Source organism: Podarcis cretensis (assembly GCF_951804945.1).
Source record: "Podarcis cretensis genome assembly, chromosome: 1".
Classification (NCBI taxonomy): Eukaryota; Metazoa; Chordata; class Lepidosauria; order Squamata; family Lacertidae; genus Podarcis; species Podarcis cretensis.
The window spans coordinates 97,119,841-97,131,607 of record NC_137170.1 but is presented as its reverse complement, the minus strand read 5'-3'; the positions used below and the strand labels follow the sequence as shown (position 1 = coordinate 97,131,607).

At 40.8% G+C, this 11,767-nt stretch overlaps 1 long non-coding RNA gene across 1 annotated transcript; it reads left to right on the top strand.

Annotated features, from left to right (window-relative positions):
* The first annotated feature begins 776 nt into the window (after window positions 1-776).
* On the top strand, window positions 777-2,815 carry LOC307226554. Its single transcript, XR_013843494.1, has 3 exons — window positions 777-841; window positions 1,641-1,713; window positions 2,440-2,815. It is a non-coding gene; the product is annotated as an uncharacterized lncRNA (long non-coding RNA).
* Window positions 2,816-11,767: the final 8,952 nt, after the last annotated feature.

The window sequence follows — 11,767 nt, the reverse complement described above, 5'->3', positions numbered from 1 at the left end:
AGCCAAGGATATGTATAGGTTATGAATTAGTTGCCATTCAAAACACCAGAGATGAAATTCAACATTCCATCTACACTAGCATATCAGCTTGCCAGATGTAATGATCAGCACTTGCCTCCCCCTGCACACTTCCTCCTCTGGGGGTTCTCCCACTCCTGAACCAATTTCAGGGGTACAGGGTGTACATAGGTTTGATTTATTACGGCCATTGGCCCATATCTAAAACAATACATCAAAATTTATCCATAAACAATACAATTTACACAGTTCCAAGTTAAAACACCCATATAAAACCAATTTTACTTCAATTAAATAAACACTATACACAATAAGCTCCCTCTATGTAAACCGCAATTCAAATCCCTCAGATTTTGGGGCATATGCGTCTTAGTTTTGGCACTTATTGATGGTTCTTAAGTTTAGCTAAGCTGTCAGAGTCATACAGTGATCCATTTCTCCTCTTTTGAAATAAGACATTAATCAGGTATCTAGTGACTGCAAGGGATCTACTTGTGCCTTCGTCGTTTAATAAGTATATTATTTGGGCTTCCTGAGATCTGTCAGCAATTCTCGATAAATATGGGGTCAGAAACTTGGACCGTGAAGCCGAATGTACATAGGGTGTACATAGAGGGAGCAGAGGGGGAAAGCCCCATTACACACATGGAAGTCCTTATGCAGGGCTTCCACTGATGTGGCTCTTTAAGTGAATCGTGCCCTAAGAGTTCTGAAGAAATTCTAGGCTTTTGTGCATCAGTTCCATAATCACAACATTCTTTTCATTGCCTACCATGTACCTCAGCTCAATGATAAGAATCCAAGTTTCTTTTCTCATTTCCAGGTGAAGCACTTTAAAATTTTAGCTCAAGAGGCAAAGCCTAAGCCAGATGCTGTGTTTGCATGGCCATGGCATCATGGAAAATCAAACACAGTGGGCCATAGACGTTTCCCCTGGCTCCCAGTACATGTACTACTTGTGCAGTTTTGGAATTCCATTTTTTCAGAAAAGGGGGAAGTTGTCTGATGTTTGACTTGTACCAACAGAACATATTATTCATTTCTCTGTAGTGTTTAGGGAATCAGGCTTCACAAAGGGATCTGTTGCAGGAAATTGGCTGGTTTGGCTTTTCATTCCAAGCTGGATTATACTGGGAACTTTTGTATTAGAAAAATGCTTGAAGGGTCGGCTAAAAAGTCCCCACAACAGCCCAGCTCATGGTGCCCATTGTTGCCATTGCTGAATTTGGTTACCCACATGGCTCTGATTGATGGCTTAATGAACGATTCTCATTGAAGAAATCACTGTACTGTTCATTCTTTTCATCCAGGTGTGATTATTTGTTTCTCATTCCTGACCTAACCATATCCAAAGGATAAGGGAAGACATGACTGGGACCTGGTCTGAATAGCTAGTCATGATGCTATATACCAAGAGATGCACAAAACATATTAATGTACGCGCTATCCCACAGAGAGCACAGGATCTTTCTGCAAAATTCGCAGTTGTGCTCTTTCATATAATAGTACTGACCCCTTTCAACAATAGCATAACCTTACAGTATTGCTAAGCAACAAATTGAATGTGACACAAACTTTCCCTTTTTCCCCTTTTTGTTTTGCATTCTTTTTTATTCTCATAGAAAATGTGAACTGCACTTCAATATCAAGGCTGGTGGTGCCCACAATGATGGCTTCAGAAAGGTCACCCAATTGGTAAGTCAACATTGCAGCTTTGAATTTATTTTTCCCTTGGCCTCCAACTGTCTGTTCCTCTTCTAGTCCTCTGGTTCCCTGATACATACAAATATAAAAACAACATTTCATTTATTTTTTTCTTGAATGCAGAAAGTCCAAGGTAATATAGTCATGGTTATCAGTTATCAGAAGTTATCAGAAGTTCAGAAAAGCCAAGTCAGATTTAATTATGTATTTAATTCTGCTTGTACAAAGGAATCTCCATTCCCTCTCCTCTCCCCATGTGCACCCCCTCAAATCTGCTTAAGAAGGCTAGGAGGAAACACAAAACAGAGAGCACCCAGGAAAGAGAGAGAGAGAGAAAGCAAATAATACTGCACAAGCAGAAGTCAATGTGTGAATAAGGTGACTTTGTTGGATACACAACCCAAATATTTTGGTGTGGATATCAGCTCTAGTACAGTCATACCTGGGATCCCGAACACCTTGGTACGTGGACATTTTGACTCCCAAATGCCACAACCCCCAAAGTGAGTGTTCCGGTTTGTGAACGTCCTTTGGACCCCAAACGTCTGACAGGGCTTCCGCGGCTTCCGATTGGCTGTAGGAGCTTCCTGCAGCCAATCGGAAGCCGCGCTTTGGTTTTCTGAATGTTTAAGAAGTTGAACAGACTTCCGAACGGATTCTGTTCAACTTCCAAGGTACGACTGTATTACATTTTAGTGTTTTATCCACTCCTTGTAGATCTGGCTGCAGCCCAAGAGGAATTTCCCTTTGCTACCTTGACTTCTTCTCACCGGAAAGGTTTGCACAGGAAACTCTTAACAAAGTTTTCAGCCCATACCTCCAGAAATCGGCTTTCTGAGTCAGACTATACACCCTGCATCCCACAGAGAATCTAGCACCTTAATGACAAAAGAGAAACAGGCAGGGAGGGGGGTGAGAATGAAAGGAGAGGAAAATATGTTCACCACATGTCAAAACATGAACAGAATAATAAAAGCAAAGCAACATTAGAGCTATCAATAATTTCTTCCACTCAAATATCTGAACTGTAATAAGAGATTACTTTCTGATATCACACAGTTGGTAGTGCAAATAAAAAAATGTCACAACCATTGATCTTGCTATCCTAATTATTTTGCCTGCACGGAAAGAGAATGACTCAAGTACAGGCAAAAGGCACACACACGGTCTTACCGGGAAGAACTATAACATTTACCATAAAGTATAGTTGTTCCTGTTTACATGTTTTTAGTCTTCTCTTGTTAGGTAAACAGCAGTAATGGAGAAAACCTGATCAGTCTCTGGGCAAGGGGGCGGGCAGGCAATGGAGAGGGAAAATTTAATACTTTCCCTCCCTGCTACAGATGGGAGAGGCAGAATCTTATATGAAGCTGCTGTTTGTACAGTGGTACCTCAGGTTACCTACACTTCAGGTTACATACGCTTCAGGTTACAGACTCCGCTAACCCAGAAATATTGCTTCAGGTTAAGAACTTTGCTTCAGGATGAGAAGAGAAATCGTGCTCCAGTGGCACGGCAGCAGCAGGAGGCCCCATTAGCTAAAGTGGTGCTTCAGGTTAAGAACAGTTTCAGGTTAAGTACGGACCTGAGGTACCACTGTATTCCATTTTACATTCTCCTTGGTATCAATAGAGGTTTCCCTTTAAATGCAAACTGCAACTTTGTAGAGTGATTTGAATAAGGACTGTGACTATACAGAGACTTCTTAGGATTTCCCATGACTGCTTTTTACATAACAGTCATAGTTAATGATTTTTGCACATTAACTTCATGTATAGTTTGGCTCAAAGTTGTTCCTATGTCCTCAGACTTACTGTACCTTATTCATAAGTTCTGCCATTCAGGCTTAAGCACAACTGCCTTCCTGTAGGTTTGAGTCAGCATTAAAAACTGAGATATGAAAGCTACGAGCTAAATGGCAACTTAAGCCTAGGTTAAAGGCGCAACAATGGAATGTCTAGGTGCGCTTTTTAATAACAAGAATACATAGCTGAAAATGAATGAACTGCACCTAAAATATTATGTTCAGATTTCACATGGTCTAGTCTAGTCCTTCCTCTGCCCAACCCCCCTATTATTCTTAAGAGGGTCTCTTCCCCAGTCTTCAGAGAGTAGCTGGAAGTGAGGAGACAGAAAAAGGTCCTCCTTTCCTTTCACTCTACAGTTTGAATCTGAAATATTAGGCACAGTATTGTGCTCAGAGCTCAGAAACTGCTTGGGCTAAAGAAATTCCCAGTCACAAAATATACCTAAAACAATGGGAGTTTTGAACCCTGGTTTGAGTACAAAAAGGGCTCATATAGCACTTTATAGTGTTCAAAGCACTATAAATATATCTTAAATAAAGGTGTTGGCAGCAATAATGTGGTTGTGGAACTTCATTAACATGTGACCCCAAAATTATGGATTCCGCCCCCAAAAAGCTGATGCCATAGTTTTGTGCGCACGCCTGGCCAGGACGGCTTTCCTGTTATATCTTATGGACTTGATGAGGCATGTGACCCTCACCTGTCCTTAGCCTACTCCAGCTGATGAATCACACACCTCCTCACCAAGCTATCGAGCCCCAACTGCTTTGTAGGTCCTTGCCTGCCTTCCATCAGAAGTGACAGCTGTAAGTTCTGGAATCCTGACCTCAGGGGTGGTACGTCCCATTTTGCCACTTGAGGCAAAACAAGAAATGCCACCCTGCTCTGCCAAACCACCACACCACCACCACCCATGAGACACTCACCACCACTGTGCCACCTGCCGTTACTGCACCAGCTGTACCAACACTGCAGTGCTGGCATTCCCTGAAACAGCTTGCAAGATCTCACACAAATCTCATGAGATCCTTTGATCTCCTTGACATCTTGCAAGACTTTGATGAGATCTTGCAAGATCTTGCAGGAAAGCAGCACCGATACTTGCACCACTTCTCTGGCATAGGTGGGGGTGTGGCAGGAGGAGCCCAGGAGGGTGCTGCCTCAGGAGCTTCTGATGCTTGAGCTAGATACTTCAAGCCATTACATGGATGGGCTTGCCTTGTCTGAGGTCATTATTGGCATGTACACTGGTATCTGTTTACCTGTTAGCAATCACCTTTAGTTGGTTTTTTTATTGTAAAGAAATACAAGTTTCTCAATCCGTCAGATTTGCACAAAACAGCAGGTGTGTGTGTGTTGCTCCAAGCCAGGAAACCTGAGATCCATGGGTATTTGTATACATGTGCACATGCACTTTATGTGATCTACCATGCTTATACAAAATAGCAGTCCAAAAATGAAAAATAAATGATGTCTCACTCTAGAAAGGAATTGGAGTTTTTCATATGAAAGGCTACCTGTTGCTTAATATCCTCCCCCTTTCCTCCTCATCTCCTGTGCCCATGGGCGTAGCCAAGGGGCGGAAGTGGGATCCACAAATATAATTGAAAATCATTGAAAGTAGTCAATGATCTGAGGTTCTGCCCCCTCGCCCAGCAGAAGCCTGCACCCTGCAATGTCCTGTGCCCAGGACACAAGCCTGGCCAGGATGCAGGCTGAGGTCATTATGGGCATGCACACTGGTATCTGTTTACATGTAAGCACACGACACACACACACAAATTTCTCAGTCCATCAGATTTGCACAAAACAGCAGCTATGTGTATGTGGGTGTGTTGCAGGCCTGTCTTAACCTCCTAGAGTGTACCTCCCACTGCTCTCTATGCCTCAGAGTCCACCTTGTTCTGGCCTGAGACCAGTGGCTGTGAATCTCCAGATCTGCCCCCTGCCTGGCAGACAGGTCTCTTCCACCTGGCTCAGGAGAACTGGGTCTTGGCAGACCACAGTTACAACAGACTGTGACCAAGGCTGCTCAACACCTTGGACCAGTGTTTTTCAACCTTTTGGGCAAAGGCACACTTGTTTCATGAAAAAAATCATGAGGCACACCACCATTAGAAAATGTTAAAAAAATTTAACTCTGTGCCTATATTGACTATATATAAAGTAATTCTCTTGAATAGGAATCAAATAAACACAAAGAAAGTATTTTATAATTACTTTATTATGAAATAGTAAGTAAACAGAAATATGAAAAATTATAAAATACTTTATTTTTAAATCTTTCGAATTTTTCAATTTTTCCCACGGCACACCAGGCAACATCACATGGCACACTAGTGTGCCGCGGAACAGTGGTTGAAAAACACTGCCTTAGACCACCAGTTGTAAGTTTTGCAAGTCTTGTGGCTGAAGAAAGTAATGGGTTAATCTGGACACTGGGAGAATTGAAGGACTCACTCTTGGGTCCAAGTGTTCTCCTGATTTCTCCTGCTTGGTTTCTCCGGTGCTCACCATCCAATCTGGCTAGGATTTAGTAACACAAAACCATTCAGTCGGTAGTCATTTTCAAATCAATCCTCTTTATGACATCGAATGCATTGTGTGTTTTAGCACTCTTAAAAGAAAATACCTTATACATTTCAAAATAATGTCTGCATTATCCAGAGTTGCCCACAATTGGCTTTTGAATCTGATCTATTTATTTTCTGTAAATTATAATATTTTGCCATGTCATAAAATGCTCATTTTGTTGGCTGTAGGTAATTTCTCTTGCATAAATACATGTAATTGTTTTAATGCCTTGCAAGCTGCCATCACCTGATTGAAGAGCCCGGACAAATTGGTTTGGCTTATTTCATGCTAAGATTCTTAGCAGAAGTTGGAGGTGTGCCAAAGGACTAAACTACCCGACAGATGTTAATTGTATATTAGGTTACACTGCATGACTCCATATTGAAAATTACTTGAATTGTTACAGTCACTCAAAAGTAATAGGCTGTGTTACCCACAGAATATCCCAAACTTTAAAAGTCTTCCTAGACACGAAAGTTTGTTAGTGAAATACTTGCATCACATGGTATAATTGAACTGGGGAAATTAGGCTAGAATATTGACACAAGCATGATCCACAATCCTATTCCAAAAAGAAAAAGAGCTTATTCTTTAAAGAGCAAAGAAATATGGATCATTAAGCAGCTGTGATTTTCCTCTAAATTACATCACGGCATCACCCATAGAGTGCAAGAGCCTCTGTCCCCTTTAGAGTAAGGTCAGCCTAGAGCTGTCAGCTTCCCCTCCCCGCCTGCACTGGGAAAATGCATCAAATGAAGATCCTAAAATGAAGATAAACTACTTTTGGGGAGGGGCAATTTAGATGAGGGAAATGGTACCCTCTCCCAGAGTACCACTTTTCAAAGCATCCCCATGAGCCTGCAAGTACTATAATTAGCAAAAGGGAAAATGATGGGAAATCTTCCTCGCTGACTTCCCACATTTCTTCAGGCTTGGTTCTAAACCTGTCATGGTGCTTTTAGGCACGGATGTCAGAAACAAAGCACTTGAATGTATGAAGAATATAGTCTGTCACATGAAACACCAACTAGTCCACCTGGTTGGTGTGGTCTACACTGACTGAAAAAGTGTTTTTTGGGGTTTTAGTCCTTCACAGCTATACATGGAGATGTCAGGTACTGAATGTGTGATTGAAAGCATGGGTTCTACCTGCTCAACAGTACCCCCTTCCTCAGAATGTGCAACAAGTTGGAAATGTTAATGCCCATTTGCCCATATTACTATAATTAGTTAAGATGACTCTTTTAAATGTTTTAGTTAAAGTGTGGGGAACCTGTGGCTCTCCAGATATAACTGGACTATAATTTCTATCAGCCCAGCCAACATGGCCCAATGGGCAGGGCTGATAGGAATTGGTCCAGTAATATCTGGAGGGCTGCAGGTTCCCCATCTCTGTTGTAATGCTGCCCTCAGTTGAGGAAGGAAGAAAGAAGAAGGAAGAAAACTTCCCAGCCCTGTTTAGCGAAGTTTTTAATGACTGATGTTTTAATGTATTTTTAATCTTTTGTTGGAAGCCACCCAGAGTGGCTGGGGAAACCCAGACAGTAGGGCGGGGTATAAATAGAAGAAGAAGAAGAAGAAGAAGAAGAAGAAGAAGAAGAAGAAGAAGAAGAAGAAAGGATAGATGATGATAGATGATAGATAGATTAGATAGATGATAGATAGATAGATAGATAGATAGATAGATAGATAGATAGATATAGATGATAGATAGATAGATAGATAGATAGATAGATAGATGATAGATTAGATAGATAGATGATAGATAGATAGATAGATGATAGATAGATAGATAGATAGATAGATAGATAGATAGATAAAGGTAAAGGTACCCCTGCCCATACGGGCCAGTCTTGACAGACTCTGGGGTTGTGCGCCCATCTCACTTAAGAGGCCAGGGGCCAGCGCTGTCCGGAGACACTTCCGGGTCACGTGGCCAGCGTGACATCGCTGCTCTGGCGAGCCAGAGCCGCACACGGAAACGCCGTTTACCTTCCCGCTGGTAAGCGGTCCCTATTTATCTACTTGCACCCGGAGGTGCTTTCGAACTGCTAGGTTGGCAGGCGCTGGGACCGAGCAGCGGGAGCGCACCCCGCCGCAGGGATTCGAACCGCCGACCTTTCGATCGGCAAGTTCTAGGCGCTGAGGCTTTAACCCACAGCGCCACCTGCGTCCCTAGATAGATAGATAGATGATAGATATAGATAGATAGATGATAGATAGATAGATAGATAGATAGATAGATAGATAGATAGATGATAGATATAGATGATAGATAGATAGATAGATAGATAGATGATAGATAGATAGATAGATAGATAGATAGATAGATAGATGATAGATAGATATAGTTAGATAGATGATAGATAGATGATAGATAGATAGATAGATAGATAGATAGATAGAGAGATGATAGATAGATAGATAGATAGATAGATAGATAGATAGATAGATAGAGATGATAGATAGATAGATAGATAGATAGATAGATGATAGATAGATAGATGATAGATGATAGATAGATAGATATAGATAGATAGATGATAGATAGATGATAGATAGATGATAGATAGATAGAGATGATAGATAGATAGATAGATAGATGATAGATAGATAGATGATAGATAGATAGATAAATAGATAGATAGACAGACAGACAGACAGATAGATATAGATGATAGATAGATGATAGATAGATAGATAGATAGATAGATAGATAGATGATAGATAGATAGAAAGATAGATAGATGATAGATAGATAGATGATAGATAGATGATAGATAGATAGATAGATAGATAGATAGATAGATAGATAGATAGATAGATGATAGATGGATAGATAGATAGAGATGATAGATAGAGATGATAGATAGAGATGATAGATAGATAGATAGATAGATAGATAGATAGATAGATATATAGATGATAGATAGATAGATGATAGATGATAGATAGATAGATATAGATAGATAGATGATAGATAGATGATAGATAGATGATAGATAGATAGAGATGATAGATAGATAGATAGATAGATAGATAGATAGATAGATAGATAGATGATAGATAGATATAGTTAGATAGATGATAGATAGATGATAGATAGATAGATAGATAGATAGATAGATAGATAGAGAGATGATAGATAGATAGATAGATAGATAGATAGAGATGATAGATAGAGATGATAGATAGATAGATAGATAGATAGATAGATAGATAGATGATAGATAGATAGATGATAGATGATAGATAGATAGATATAGATAGATAGATGATAGATAGATGATAGATAGATGATAGATAGATAGAGATGATAGATAGATAGATAGATAGATAGATAGATGATAGATAGATAGATGATAGATAGATAGATAAATAGATAGATAGATAGACAGACAGACAGATAGATATAGATGATAGATAGATGATAGATAGATAGATAGATAGATAGATGATAGATAGATAGAAAGATAGATAGATGATAGATAGATAGATGATAGATAGATGATAGATAGATAGATAGATGATAGATAGATAGATAGATAGATGATAGATGGATAGATAGATAGATGATAGATGGAGAGAGAGCAAAAATCCCAGCTCAGAGAAAGCAGCATTTTTTTACTGCCACTTGTAGGGTAGAGTTTTCCCTCTAATTATAATATCACTTACTTGAAGTCTCGAAAAAATTAGCAGGTAGGTAAGCTGCCTGGTTGTTTGACATCATCATGTGGCTATGTCACAGTGCAGTCACTAATAGTTAGACACTACAGCATATAGGCAAGAAATCCAAATAAATCTGGGCAGCAGTAGAGCACAATCGGAAAGGGCCAGAATACAATAGCAGACAGAACAAAGCGGGACCTGGCTTGCAATCCAATTAACAGAAATCCAATTTACAGGAAAGGTGAAATTTCCTTTTCTCTCCCTCTAATTCTGACCTCATTAAATACTAATGCAGCAGCATTGTGGAAGGTGATTATGGTGAGACTGAAACATTACGCTATGCTAATGTTGAGGAATAGCCAATCCAAGTGTTCTGTGGCTGGAGGCAGAATCTGAAGAGAATCCCCACTTGCTTGCTATGATAGGTGACAGGGCTAGCTGTGAAACTATGAAACAGCATAATTAAAAGCAGGCCAAGCACCCTTGGCTGTCCAGGTTGGGCAACGGCACTCAGAAGGGCCCCTCAGTAGCCCAATCTGGCATTGCCAGGTCCAGGTGGTGGCATGTAGGCACTGCTTTCCATACACAGCAGCCTTCAGCTCTCTGCTTTGTCTGGGAGCCTCTGAGCTTTAGAAGTCTTTCCAGCAAATCCATCCGCTATTGCAGGTGGCAATTTAACAACAGCAGCAACAAAAATAAGTGAAGGGAAAGGAAGAGAAGGAATAGGTTAACAGGGAGCCAAGGGATAGTGGTGGCATTGCTCTCAGGCTCTGCAAATAACTGGGACAGCACTGGTGGCCAAATGGCCAAAGTTTGGCAGAGGGCCTGGAAGTGATTGCCAAGCCTCACACTGGCAGTCAGCTTCTTGGTCTTCCTCAAAGACAGCAGAAAGGCTGGACTTCTCCATTGCTGTCACACTAATTTTAGTCCTGGATTGTTGTTGTGGGCCTTATAGAATTCAGTGGCAACTTAAGCATAGCAGAGCTGGATCAACAACATAGATGGGAAACAGTCACCATACCCATGAGGTGAGGTGAGGTAGTCATCCCCAATGGCAGATCTTGTTTGCAGCCTCCTTTTACTCCTCTGCTGCCTTCGGCATGGGAGTAGACTGCAAAGGAGTCAGGAGGCTGCGGGGGAAGAGGTGGCAGTGTGGGTTTGCAGAAGAGGAGGCAGCAGTGGGAAGGCACACAGACTGAAACGTGTTGTGTCTCAAGGCCCAATTGTACATCTTTGAAGAAGCATGCTTAACCTGTCTACTGTTATCTTGGAGAAAGAACCATTGTAGAGCCCCAACATGTCCAACCCAAATCATGTCCTTGCATCGGTTTTCCACTGGAAATTTATTCCCCGCCCCCCGACTGTATTTTGCCCCCCAAAGTGCTGTTCTGCAAACCACACTGGCAGCTGTCCCACTACCACTGGGGGCCTGAGAATGTCCTTGGGATTGCTGTTTCTTTGAGAAACTCAGTATTCAGAGCAACTGTAACGTTTGTTGTGAATATAGATGACTCTAACAACAGATTCTGGGTTCTTTAATGTGTAGAATACATCCAGTGGTGTTCATACATTATTCACTGTAGATAAAACAGCAACAGTCCTTGAGCTTGGGTGTTATGGATTTCTACGATGAAGTAAGTAGACAGAACATCTATTGATATGTTTATTTTGTTGTTGTGGAGATTCATTGGAGTCTTGTGATAGTATGGATAGGAGATTGCACCCCAATGAATCAAGAAATAGAAATAACTGATTGGTATTTGCATCCAAAGTGTGTTTTCCAGTATAATGTCTTTGGTGATTTTGTACATGATGTTATGCGCATATGGGTCACCTTGATTTAAACTACATTTTCATGCACTTAGCTTTGCATAGGATCGTCTCTATGATCTCTCTATTTCTTTCAAATGCTACATTTACAGCTCAGGGATATACTATGCAATAACAAACAATTCTGTTGTTTGCTTCATTGGCTGTCCTGGGTTCCAGTGGTA